Genomic DNA, 13,794 nt, shown 5'->3' with positions numbered 1-13,794 from the left:
GCTATTATAAATGGGGTAGGGATGGTTGTCTTAATTTCCTTCTTGGATTGATCATTGTTAGTATACAGAAGAGCAACTTATTTTAGTATGCTGGTGTATGTGAAAACTTCAGAGTCCTCTGAGAACAAAGATAATTTTACTTCTCCCTTTCCAGATTGGATGCCTTTAATGTATTTTGTTTGCCTAATTGCTCTTGCTAGAACTTTCAGTGCTATGTTGAATACATGTGATAAAAGTGGGCAAATTTCCCTTGTTCCTGATCTTAGAGGGAAGGTTTTGCATTGTTAAGGATGAGGTCCTTATATAGTTAGTTTTTAAAAGTATATGAGGGCTTCCTTGGTGGCATAAGGGTTAAAGACACAGGGCTATCAGGCTATTGCCAGCCACTGCAGCACAAGTTTGACCCCTCCTGCCAGGGAGCTAACCCACACTGTGCAGCAGACCTCCCCTGTCTCACCAGCTGCTCCCTCAGCAGTGTATTTCAGTAGATCTGCCTGTTGTGGTCCCTACTCTTTTTGGTGAATCCTCTCACCTCCCACCCCGCACCTCTGACATACACCCCAGTTCTTGTATGCATAAATAAATAAATTTAAAAAATTAAAATATATGACACTTGCATTTACTTTGAAATATAAAATTTGGGCATAAACTATGAGGCACTTTAAATTATAGTTTAGGATTACCAACTGGCAACAGCAGACCTAGATAGGGATTTTTCAAATAGGATTATATGGAGACATACGGGACCATACCTGTCTTGTGAGCTATGTTCTTTCAGTCTTAGAGTTCAAGGGAAGTGATTGGCAAAGGATATCCAATGTGTGACTCTAAATGGTGTGTAGCAGGTGGGCCTTTAAAACTACCCCTAGCAGTTTAAAATTTCAGTTTCACTGGATCAGCCGCTAAAATTAATGAGGGATACTCTTGGCTCTGTTGAAGAACTTGGAGAGAGAAGAATCACCACTTTTCTTTCTAACCACTTGGTGGCTTTGTTATAGGGCAGCCCCGATACAAAATGGGGTGCCTGACTGTGGGTCCTCACCCATGCGCTTAAAAGGACTTATCAACACTCCACTGCAGGCACACACGAAAGGTTAATAAAAGGTTTATTTACAAGGGAAGGGGAAATGAGGAAATGTACAACTCAGGGAGAAAAGTGGGAGACAAAGTTTTAAATGCGTCCTACCCGATCCGCCGATCTGGAATCCCAAATGGCACTCAGAGCTGGCCGCGAGCCAGGAGCCATGAAGCCAGGAGGCAAGCGAGAGAGCGAGAGACCCCAAGGCCCACGTGTCTGGTTTTTATACCAAATCTGGCTACTTAACTCCACCCTCAGGTCCCAGCCACTTTCCCTTTGGTGGTGACGGGATTTGTCTTTCCCAATGGTCTGGAGTGGGGGTGGAGTCCACAATGCCTGCATGGAATTAGCTCAGGACATCCTTTCCCCCTGACAGCTTCATGGTCTCAGGGTCTCCAAGTTTTTCTTCTAGTCTTGAACAGAAGCAGTGAAAGGAAAATCAACCAGGATAGAACAAAATAATGCCCTGAATAGTCTGGGAACAATGTACTGTGAATAAAAAACAGACACTCAGCAAGTAAAAAACTAAAACTTGCAGCTGCAAGAGAGAATGAGGTATCACCTTGAATAGGACTTAGCTGCATTTGGAAGCTATGTCCTGGTTTCCTAAATGATCAGCTGACTTGGGATAACAGGTGGGGGAGAAATTTCATTTGGTCATTTACCAAATGCTTCCTGAGTGAGAGTAAGTGCGAAGAAGACATCTGCTAAGTAGGCAGTGTAGACCTGTGAGGAGAGAAGACATGCACTCTCATCACTGCAACGTGAGGTAGAAATAAGCACCACGAAGGCTGGAGGAGGGGGAGAGCTTGGGGCTGCATGGTATTAATGATTGAGGAATTCATCCTCAGCATTTATAGTTTCTCCTCAGTTATGATCCCTAGGCAAATGGTTACCATCCCCAGCTCATCAACAGCTAACAGCACAGTCCCTAAAGTGCTTTTGTTAGGGAGAAATGATGTCCTGAGCTAATCCCATACAGGCTTTGTGGACTCCACTCCCACTCCAGACTAAAGCCATCAAGACATTGGGAAAGACAAATCCCATCACCACCAAAGGGAAGGTGGCTGGGACCTGAGGGTGGAGTTAAGCAGCCAGGTTGGGTATAAAAACCAAACATGTGGGCCTTGGGGGGCTCGCTGTCACTCCCCTCCTGGCTTCACGGCTCCTGGCTTGCAGCCAGCTCTCAGAGCGCCATTTTGGGATTCCTGATCGGCGGATCAGGTAGGACGCATTTAAAACTTTGTCTCCCACTTTTCTCCCTGAGCTGTACATTTCCTCATTTCCCCTTCCCTTGTAAATAAACCTTTTATTAACCTTTCGTGTGTGCCTGCAGTAGAGTATTAATAAGTCCTTTTAAGCGCGGGTGAGGACCCACAGTCAGGCACCCCGTTTTGTATTGGGGTTGCTCTACAACACTTTCTTGCTGCCCCACTTCCTCCTTACCCACCCTAGTCTCGTTCCAGTCTGCCGGCCTTATGGTAGCCGTGACTTGGTGCAGGGATGTGAGAAAAACCACCAGACAGACCCAAGACACAGAGCCAGAGAGATAATTCATGAAGCCTTAAACACAGCTGCAAAATTAAAACAAAAATGTCACGGGAACAGAGTGTTCCAGCTGACTTCACTTCCTGTTGATAAGTCTCTGGGGAGGAGGGGTGAGGTCTGGAGTTCTAGAATTGGGGTAGAGAGGGGCTGGGGCCTGGCCAGGGTGGCAAGGGGAGGCATTTGCAGGCATGGTCACTCACAAGTTGGGTTGCCATCCTTAAGTAAGTCTGTTGACACTCACTTCCTGAAGCTGGCCGTGGTCAGAGGAGGTTTTCAGCTACTGATGTGCCCAACCTACAGAAAAACAGGATGTTAGCTTTCAGATCTGATTATGCTATGAAATGCAAATTCCTTCCCTTCCCCACCCCCACAATATCCCCCACCCCTGTCACCCACACCATCCCCCTCTCCACAGCAGAGGCACACTCATCCCTCTGTGACTTCTATGGGGTTGTCTGCGGCCTTTGCTTCATGCCAACCGGGCTGTGTGAGGTCAGATTTAGTGCTTAACCCATTTCATTACGGTTTCAGACCTATGGTCATTTTGATTAGAAATTCCTTACCACACCTCTGGGTGACTGATGAAAATGGTTAAGTCACTTCTTTGTCCTTTTTAAAGCACGTATGGGATCCTGGAGTCCCCAGTCCCCAGCTTTGCCCTTTTGCCTATAGGATAGGTCTCTAGAGGTGACTCTCACGTCTCTTCCCTGCCCACTCCCGCCCCATCTCTTTCTCTTTGCTGCCTACTAAAATCCCCACCATGTGCAATTAAGGAAACTGAAGCAGAAAATTTAAATCAGAAGCACTCCTGCTCAAGTTCAATCATCTTCAAAATGCAAATATTACCTATTTTTACAGAGGCAAATATCAAGTGTAGAACATTCCCAGAACAATATTCTGAGAGCTGTGGCTTTCCCTAGGAGCCAGGGTGGATTCCAAACTTACAACCCACTCAAGGGGCTAATATTTGCCCTGTAGGAGCAGGTGGTGCAAACCTGAGGGCTGAATCTGACCTCTCACACCCTTAGGTCACTCTCCACCCTGTCCTCAGGTTCCTGGAGTTCTTTGTTCACAGGGCCCTTCCACCCAGCTGCACCTTGTCACCTCCACCAAATCCAACTGGGTCAGCTTCTTCTTCTCCTTGCCCCAGGCCTTCCTTAAACTCTCTAGCCTAGTCAATTTGGCCTTCCTCAGGACCCAGCAACTTCTAGTTTTACACTGCAGCAGGTCAATGAGCACTGAGTTTGCTATATGATCCAAATGTTCAAGGGTCTATTAGTTACCACCTTTGCAGAGAAATGATGCTCCTGTAAGCTAGGGACCCTGTGCTGGCCTCTCCAGGCCACGAATGGTGTTAGGTACACCAAGATAAGAAAAATCCTGAAACATTCACATGTCAGGAGGCAGAGAAGGTGAGTGAAGACACATGAGCTGGTCCTGAACTGTAAAATCGTAGAAAATGTTTTGGTATCTGGAGCTGTGAGATGAGGGCAAATGAACTAGTTAACAATTGCTAAAATTTAGAGAAGAAGATCAAATCTTTGACTACGCCAGAAAAATCATAAGATTTTCATGCATTACATGTAAGCATTACTCAATTCAGGGCAGCTTAAATTTTGCTTCCAAAATGAAGAAACACTGTTCAAGGTTGTGAAATATTCAGAACTGAAATGAAAAACTTCTCCTCCATCTTTTTTTTTTTTTTTTTTGGTACGTACAAGCATAAAATGCAGAATTGAATCTGAACTTAGATGTTGCAGAACAGTTGGAAAAATTACAGATGAGAGGAAATAAACAAAGAGGAATCAACTCCAAGGTTAGTGTACAATGAGAGAAATGTATTGAGAAGTAGGTACATATCACAAGCACATGGCTTAGAATTGAGAGATGGACTCAGAATCATGTGCTGCTTTTATTGCTACTATTGTTATAGGGCAGCCCTGATACAAAACGGGGTGCCTGACTGTGGGTCCTCACCCGAGCACTTAAAAGGACTTATCAATGCTCTACTGCAGGCACACGCAAAAGGTTAATAAAAGGTTTATTTACACGGGAAGGGGAAATGAGGAAATGTACAGCTCAGGGAGAAAATTGTACCCAGCTTTTATCACATCTACTATGTGCTAGATCTAGTCTAAGCATTTCACATGTATTGACTCCTAGAATCCTTACAGATCTATGTGGTAAGTTCTATTATTATCCCCATTTCGCAGATGGAGAGACTGAGGTATATAATGGCTGGTGAATCAATCAAGGCCATACATGCTTGGACATGGGAAGTCTGGTTTTGTGCAATCTTGTGACAATCTTTATGCTATCCTCTATGTCATTGCTCTGTTTTTCTATTACATTCTTAGTTGGATGTGCAAGAACTGGATTGCAAAATGAATTACCTACTCTTGCAAGGGACCAGTATTATTCTTCCTCCAACACATGTTTATCCCAAACTTGAGCCCAGCACCGATCTCGTGGAACTTTGACCAAGACAAAAGAGAATGTGCATTCATTAAGCTTAAAGTTTTGTGGGAGGATAGAGAAAGGAAGCAGACAATTATAAAATAATCCTGGCAATGACAGGAATAGCAGGCACCAGGTGGTAGGAGGGTGGGGGGGAGGGGAGGGGTGGGGGGTGAGGTCATCTTCCTGAAGGAAGCCTAAACTGAGAACCAAGGAGATAAGATTTAGTTATGTGCAAAGCAAGAAATGTGTTCAGGCAGAGAAAGGAGCCCATTCAGGGACCTGAAAACAATGCAGGGTGACTGGAGTGTGGAGTACTGGGTGTTTTCTGTTGAGAAAGAGGCCAAGGAGGTAGAAATGAGTGTGAGTTACATATTTTGGAAAGATTGCTACCTGTAAAGTGGAAAATAGATGGGGGGCTGGTGAGTGAGGTTGAAGGCAAGGATAACTACTAGGAGATACAGAAACGGATATGGGCACTGTTTTTCTTTTTCTTTTTTTAAAGATTTATTTATTTATGCATACAAGAGCTGGGCTACAGGCCAGAGATGCAGCGGGGTGAGAGGATTTACCAGAGACAGAGTCGGGGAACAGAACAGGCAGACTGACTGAAACACACTGCTGAGGGGAGAGCAGGCGAGACAGGAGAGGTCTGCTGGGCCATGTGGGTTTCTCTTTGGCCGGCTGGGATCGAACTCATGCTGCAAAGGCTGTGGATTGCTTCATAAAATGGTGCTTCACCCCTTGCGCCACCAGGGAGGCCTGTTTTTTTAAGCCACTTAAAAGGGCAAGAGGGGATGATGTCACAGGATTGTCACAGGAAGGGGTGATGCCAGCATATTTCAGATCTAGAATTGCAGCATCTGGTAGGCAAACATAATGGAGAAATCCAGAATGATTCCAGGTTTCTATCATGAGCAAGTGGATGGATAGTGAGACCACCCCAAGGAGGAAAAATAAACAGGACAGAGGGTTTTTTTGCACGTTTTTGCAAGTTCTTTGCTGGGTCCCAAAACAAGGCATCATGCAGAAAACTTTCCCTGTGTTACCCATGTAAAAAGACAAAGGAGGTGAGTGGGAGGTGGGACGTGATACTATTTTTTCTTATAATTGTTACAGGGCAGCCCCAATACAAAACGGGGTGCCTGACTGTGGGTCCTCACCCGCGCACTTAAAAGGACTTATCAATACTCTACTGCAGGCACACACGAAAGGTTAATAAAAGATTTTTTATTTACAAGGGAAGGGGAAATGAGGAAACGTACAACTCAGGGAGAAAAGTGGGAGACAAAGTTTTAAATGCGTCCTACCTGATCCGCTGATCTGGAATCCCAAATGGCGCTCTGAGAGCTGGCCGCGAGCCAGGAGCCGTGAAGCCAGGAGGCGAGTGACAGAGCGAGCCCCCCCAAGGCCCACATGTCTGGTTTTTATACCAAACCTGACTGCTTAACTCCACCCTCAGGTCCCTGCCACCTTCCCTTTGATGGTGACGGGATTTGTCTTTCCCAATGTCCTGATGGCTTTGGTCTGGAGTCCACAAAGCCTGCATGGAATTAGCTCAGAACATCCTTTCCCCCTAACATAATCTGTTCCACATTATTAGTGTAGAATCATTAAAACCAGGGAGGTAGCTCCTAGCTTTGGGCAAGTTCCTGCTCAGTGCAAGATATAGATTCATATTAGTAAATACATTCAGTAGCAAATATGCAACCATTTAATATTACTAACAGCATTTTAAAAGGAACAGTGATGTGAAACTAATTCATGAAACCATAGTTTAATTCTGTAGCTATCATCCCACTTACATTCTAAAAGAAATCGGTCCTTTTTCTTTGTTAAGAATGAAAAAAGTCAGGGGATTATTTATGCTATCAGCTGTCCAAAATTTAGATAAGCATTAAGACAATTCAAATTCTGATGGTTGTTACTCTTTTTTTTTTTTTTTGGTCTTATTTTTTCCTCCCCAGTGGACATTAATTAGATTTCTCACTTTTTCTGTTTCACCTTCTTTTCTGCTCCTCCTCCTTCTTCTTCTCTTTCCTCTCTCTTTTTCTCCCTCCCTACCCTACCTGTGTGTGTGTGTATGTGTGTGTGTGTGTGTTTCTCTCTGCCTTTCATTGCCTTGCCAGTCTCTTTCTCCATATCTCTGCTCAACATTTTTCAGTGGGATTGCCTCTTTCTGTATTGGTATATGTGTCTTGTTCAGTCTTCTTGTAAGTTTGTATTGCTCTGAATCAGGTGAATGCTGACATAATGTATGGTCAGCTATTAAGAAATGATCAGACTCAAATGGTTTAAATTATAAAAAATGTACACTTCAGGGCCTCCCCGGTGACGCAGCGGTTGAGCGCTGGGCTGCGAAGCTGCCTGCAGCCTCTGCAGCACTGGTTTGATCCCTGGCCACCGGCAGGGTCCCACATGGCGTGCAGACCTCTCCTGCTGTGCCCACTGCTCCCCTCAGCAGTGTATTTCATCAGTCTGCCTGTTCTGTTCCCCGCTCTGGCTCTGGTGAATCCTCTCGCCCTCCTGCACTTCTGACTGTACCCAGTGCTTGTATAAATAAATAAATCTTTAAAAAATGAAAATGTACACTTCACAAAGTCCAGGGAAAAGATCCTCTAAGCTTGATCTATTCAGAGCCTCAACAAAGTCATTGAGTTCTTTGTTCAATGAAAATTTATGGAGTGTCAATCTGTGCCTGATTTTGATTTAGGCAATTGGATATACACCAACAAAGGGACAAAAAATCTCTGTGCCCCCTGGAATGTACATTCTGGGTCTTTCCAGTTTTGCCTCATGGTAGGAAAAAAAAAAAAAAAAAAAGGGTTGCTGGTGCTCCAGGCATGTCTTCAGGTAGGGCAACAGTCTACATTTACAGAGCATCTTTTCGTATGTTTCTTTATCAGTAAGGGTAAAATTTTCCTCTTTTGTGTTGTTTTGTCTCATTGGCCAACATTTTCTCACTTATCCCTCCATAAAGTAGTTTCTGGCAAGGGGCATGGTCTCTCCCCAGCTGAGTCAGATTGTTCTACCTCTTTACTGAAGTTTAAAAACACACACACACACACACACACACACACACACACTGACCTTATGTCCCACTACCCATTGGTCTGGGGTGGGGCCCAGGCATAGATATTTTTTCAGAGCTCCTAGATCATTCTAATTTACAGCAGAGTTGAGATATGCTCAGATGGCTCTATGTGATATCCTTTTGGGGCTTGAATTTCCTAGTAGATTGGTCTAATTTCACTCTTAAAACTCGGTAGTCCTCAAAAGGAGAAGGTCACTGGGCCATTCCCTGTGGTGTTTCTGTCAACACTTTTCTTTGTCCTCAATGATTAGATCAGGGTCTTGTCACTTCCTTCCTACTCCAACACCACGCTCCCCTCCTCCCCCGAAAATAATAAAAAAAAACCCTGGTTGTTCCTTCCTTAGTGGACCTTCCTTAGTACCCCTTCCTTAGTGGACCTGAGCTTACTGCTGTCTCCATCAACATGCCCAACCTTCCCTCTGGCCGGTTGGGTTCTTTTTGTTTTCTTCTGTTTTGAAATTAAATCCCTCCTTTAATATTATAAAAATACATGCTTACTGCGACTAATAAAACAACACAGAGGTATTTGCACAAAGAATGATTTGAGGGCCTCCCTGGTGGTGCAAGGGGTTAAGCACCGCACTATGAAGCAATCCGCAGCCTCTGCAGCACGAGTTCAATCCCTGGCTGGCCAGGGAGCAACCCACATGGCTCGGCAGACCTCTCCTGTCTCGCTCGCTGCTTCCCTCAGCAATGTATTTTGGTCAATCTGCCTGTTCTGTTCCCAGTTCTGTCTCTGGTGAATCCTCTCAAAACCCTCCCCTCCCCTCCCCCCCTGCATCTCTGGCCTGTGCCCCAGCTCTTGTATGCATGAATAAAAATAAATCTTTTTTTTTTAAAAAAAATGATTTGAATAATTTCCCCTTACTGCCTCCATTTTTCTGCTATTCCAGAAGACCAGGTTTTCTCCATGGCTACCATCTCACTCCATTGTCAGTGTCCACATGGCCCTGGCCCATTCTGTGGATCTCTGGAAGGTGGGGTCCATCCCACGGGCTCTTGGGCATGGGGACACATGCTGTAGATCTCTGGGGGTGGGGGACCCATCTTTTGCACCTCTAGGCATGGGGGCCTATTCTGTGGGTCTCTGGGGATGGAGGTCCATACCATAGATTTCAGAGCCATGGGGCCCATCCTGTGGAGTTAATTAGAATCAAAGAAATATGAATCTAACCTTTTTCCTTAACTTTTTGGTTTGAAATAATTTCAAACTTTGAGAAAAATTGGAAGATTAATACAAACAATTCCCATGTATCTTTTACTTGCGATTCTTTTTGGTTTTGTGAAAAGAATAATGATGCCAGGATAATGATCCTAATAATTCCTTTTTTCCCCCAACTCTATTGAAGTGTAACAGACAAATAAAATGGTACTAAAGGGCATAGAGTGACTATTTGATGCATGTATACATGAGAATTCCTTGACCATTCTTGATAGTTAAAGGAACCTAAGCAGGGCCTCCCTGGTGGCGCAGGGGTTAAGTCTCAGCACTATGAAGCTATCGCCAGCTGTGGCCTGACTTTGGCCTGAGTTTGATCCCAGGCCAGGGAGCTGATCCACATGGTGCGGCAAACCTCTCCTATCTCCCTGCTGTTCCCCTCAGCAGTGGGTTTCACATGGGTTTCAGTGGATTTGCCTTTTCTGCTCGTCACTCTGTCTCTGGTGAATCCTCTCACTGCCTTCCACACCTCTGGCCTGCACCCCAGTTCTTGCATGCATAAATAAAAATAAAGGAGCCTAAGCAGATCCCCAACTGTCATATGGTCTGTCTCCTTTAACCTCCCCCCACAGCCTTTCCGTGACCTCTTGACAGTGACACTTGAAGATTTCAGACCAGTCACTTTGAGGTATGTCTTCCTATTTGGCTGGTCCCAAGTTTCCTCCTGATTAGGTTCAGGTTATGCATTAGGTCAGAATCCCACAGACATGGGGGTGTGTCCTGATTCCACCCCGTGGGGAAGCGCACTGTCAGTCTGTCCTACCACTGGCAGTGTTTACTTTCATCCCTTGATTAATATGACATCTATGAGGTTTATTGATATATTTTTTTTAATTTTTGCACAGAAGAACTGGGATGTAGGCCTGAGGTTTGGGGTGGGGGGGGGGAAGGGGGTGGTGAGAGGATTCACCAGAGAGAGTGGGGAACAGAACAGGCAGTTCTACTGGAATACACTGCTGAGGGGAGCAATAGGCGAGACAGGAAAGGTCTGCTGCACCATGTGGGTGAGCTCCCTGGTTGGGGATCGAACTCAGGCCATAAAGATGATTGTGCTGAGACTTAACCCCTAGGCCACAAGGAGACCCATGTGAGGTTTGTTCTTCGTAAGTTTTTTTCCCACCTTTGTAATTAGTGAGTAGCTTCTAGGGTAATACTTTAAAATTATGTAAAATCCCCTTCACTGCTCATCCCATTTTTAGCATACTGTGGAGTGGTAGATTTAGCATGCAATAATGTGTCTTGGCTAAAATTTTAATTATGATCATGGTCATATGGCATTTTCTTTGGAAAGTTTTTTTACACTGGTTCATTGGCATTGTGCTCTGAGAGTTTTCCCCTACTTATTTATCCACTTGTTCATATCATGTGGTCTCATGGAGTCCTGTTTTATTGTAGGGTTATAATGCATTACTATCATTATTTATTTTGATCCTTATACTATCCCAATGTATGGGGATACATTCAGAGAAATGTGTGGTTAGGCGATTATGTCGTTGTATGAACGTCACAGAAGTAATTCCACAGCCTACTGCACACCTATATTATGTGTTGCAGCCTATTGGGGTCACCATATGGTTCTTTGCTGAGCAAAACCATTAAGTGACTCTAAGTGAGGTATGACTGCCTTGCCAGCAAGAGCCCCTCAAGCTGACTTCTGTGTCCTTTTAACATCCCCCTGTCATTCACGAAGCACTTCTAATTTTCTGGAATTACAAGATGATTCAAACCTATCATGTCCTTTTACCCAGCCCTGGAATTATCATTTACCCAGTCCAGCCCTGGAATTATCATTTTATCCAAAGAGCCCTGGTTCCTTTAATATTTAGAAGCTAAGATCTGGGGTCTGTATGCACTGATTGCTTCTGAGGTGCCATTGCTCTGGGTTTTCTCCGCACATAAACTATGAAGTAATACATGTGTGTGTACACAACCTATATCTATATCTATCTCTCTGTAGACTCAAATCACAAGTTCCTTCCTTTGCAATCCAATACCCAGAGTTCATTTGAGCTGCCCCTCCCCTGCATCTCAGTGATGCACTGACCTCAACACACCTACCCATTTGTTGAGTTTCTATGTAGCCATCCATGTCCCTGACGAGCCAGTCAAAACCCCCTCTTGAGGTCCCAACTCCGCTCACTGCCTGTCCTCTCTGAAGTCCATATTGCTACCTAGCAAACTTCTTCCTCAATTTACCTTCCCCATGTTAAAAAATGGCTATTTCCCTTTCTCTGGGCAACCCTCCTCGCCTTCCCTTAACATAGGGAATTCGCAAACCTTTGTGCTTTCATTTCGAGAGTATTCAATGCTATTCCTCAATGACAGTCCCTTGTGCCCGAATGAATTGTTTCGTCCTTGCCACATTCTCAGAATCTAGGGCTTAAGTACACAGATCTTAAACTTCATAGTTACAGTCATAAAATAGTATTTGTTTCTTGCTCTTAATTTTTAGCATAAATGATCAGCAGCACAACATAGCTGATTGATTGGAGCTTTTGCTTAAAATTCATTTTTGTTTAAAAACGAATTAAGTTACAGCATTCCCTATGGTGGCTTTTGATGATCTGTTCTCCCACTGGAGACCCATCTACAGAAAAAGGCTCTGCCTTTAATTGCAAGGCAGTGATCCTACTCTTTTGTTTCATTCATTCATTCACTTATTCATTCACCAAATATTCATCCAGCTATTGGCTAGAGCTGTTTATGTCGGATGGCTCCTCCACACCAGCTTTCCAGCTACACTGCTAGTGTTCCTGCTTCTTCCTTCTGCACTGGCTCTTATTTATTGCTTGGCTGGATCAGACTACCAGGGTGTGTGAAGGGGAGGCCTTTGGTGGCACTTTCTCTTTTCCTTGGCTCATTAGCTTCTCCACAGAACAGGGAGTCATATTCCCAGATAACCCAGTGAAAACATGGTGTTTATTTGCTGGGTTGTCTCTGTGCTGGGGGTGGGGGTCAGGAGGAAAAGATAGGAGAGCACCCCCACACCTATCCATTTGTGCTGAAACTGAGTTCCCAGCTATCCCTTGCCTCCCCCTCCCCATTTTCTACTCCTTCCCCCAAAGTATGTGTCAGTCCATACCAGGGTTCTGGAGCATTGTGGCAGCCCAGCTTACTTGTGGTGGTATTGTTATAGGACAGGGAGAGGGGCAGCCCAAACCCCGCAAACCTGCCTATTCTACATGGGTTCTGCCATCCGCCGCATCAACACAAAACATATGAGACTAATGGGAAGGATCTTTAATAAAACTAGGAAACAATACAGGTAAGGCAAAGAGTCTAGTTTCTAAATGAAGCACCCAAAGTTACCCGTCCCCTCGTGGGTAAAAGTCCATCCAAATGGGATTGGCCCAGAGCAAGGCCCCAAAGCCTGCTACAAGTCTAAAGCATCTTCCAGTGGGGACCCACAGCAAAGGGTCACAAACAACCAGACAAGCCCGGAAGGAAAAGAGCAATATCAACATCAAGATAAAAGCTGCCATTGTCACCTCCCCACGGGTCTCACCCACATCTGTGTCACCCCATCCACGACCAAAAGACAAGCGCAGTTTCTTTACGTGTCTCTAGGCTCCATGCGCCTCCTCCAGGTCTCCAGGCTCCATCCTGCTTCCTTCCTCAGTCTCTTCTTCAGCTTCTCCTCTTCCTGCTCAGCTCCACCCTCCCTTGGGTGGGGCAGGGAACCTCCCCCTTTCCTGGGACCACCCTGTTACAGTATGATGCATTCTGGGCTGCCCATGGTGGGTCTGAGCAGGGTGGTGTAGCTGTTAGTCACCTAGGATGACTCTGATGCTATCTCGGCCTAACGGTTTCCTCTGGGTAGGCACTTCCGGCCCTCCTGTTCAAGAACCCAGAAACCTGTTGGACAGCCCAATTCTGAGCAGAAAGAGTCGACTTGTTATAGGGCAGCCCCGATACAAAACGGGATGCCTGACTGCGGGTCCTCACCCACGCGCTTAAAAGGACTTACCAATGCTCTACTGCAGGCACACGCGAAAGGTTAATAAAAGGTTTATTTACAAGGGAAGGGGAAATGAGGAAATGTACAGCTCTGGGAGAAAAGTGGGAGACAAAGTTTTAAATGAGTCCTACCCGAAATGGCACTCTGAGAGCTGGCCACGAGCCAGGAGCCGTGAAGCCAGGAGGCGAGCGACAGCGACCCCCCCAAGGCCCACATGTTTGGTTTTTATATCCAACCTGGCTGCTTAACTCCACCCTCAGGTCCCAGCCACCTTCCCTTTGGTGGTGACGGAATTTGTCTTTCCCAATGTCCTGATGGCTTTAGTCTGGAGTGGGGGTGGAGTCCACAAAACATATGGGATTAGCGCAGGACATCATTTCCCCCTAACAGACTAAGGGAGAAAGGAAAGAACCCCATGGGTCAGGGTTCAAAGACATGCT

The sequence above is a fragment of the Talpa occidentalis genome, unplaced genomic scaffold (assembly GCF_014898055.3).
Source record: "Talpa occidentalis isolate TD23 unplaced genomic scaffold, MPIMG_talOcc4v2.1 talOcc4.12, whole genome shotgun sequence".
Classification (NCBI taxonomy): domain Eukaryota; kingdom Metazoa; phylum Chordata; class Mammalia; order Eulipotyphla; family Talpidae; genus Talpa; species Talpa occidentalis.
The sequence above is the reverse complement of the archived record's forward strand: the minus strand, read 5'-3'. Positions refer to the sequence as shown.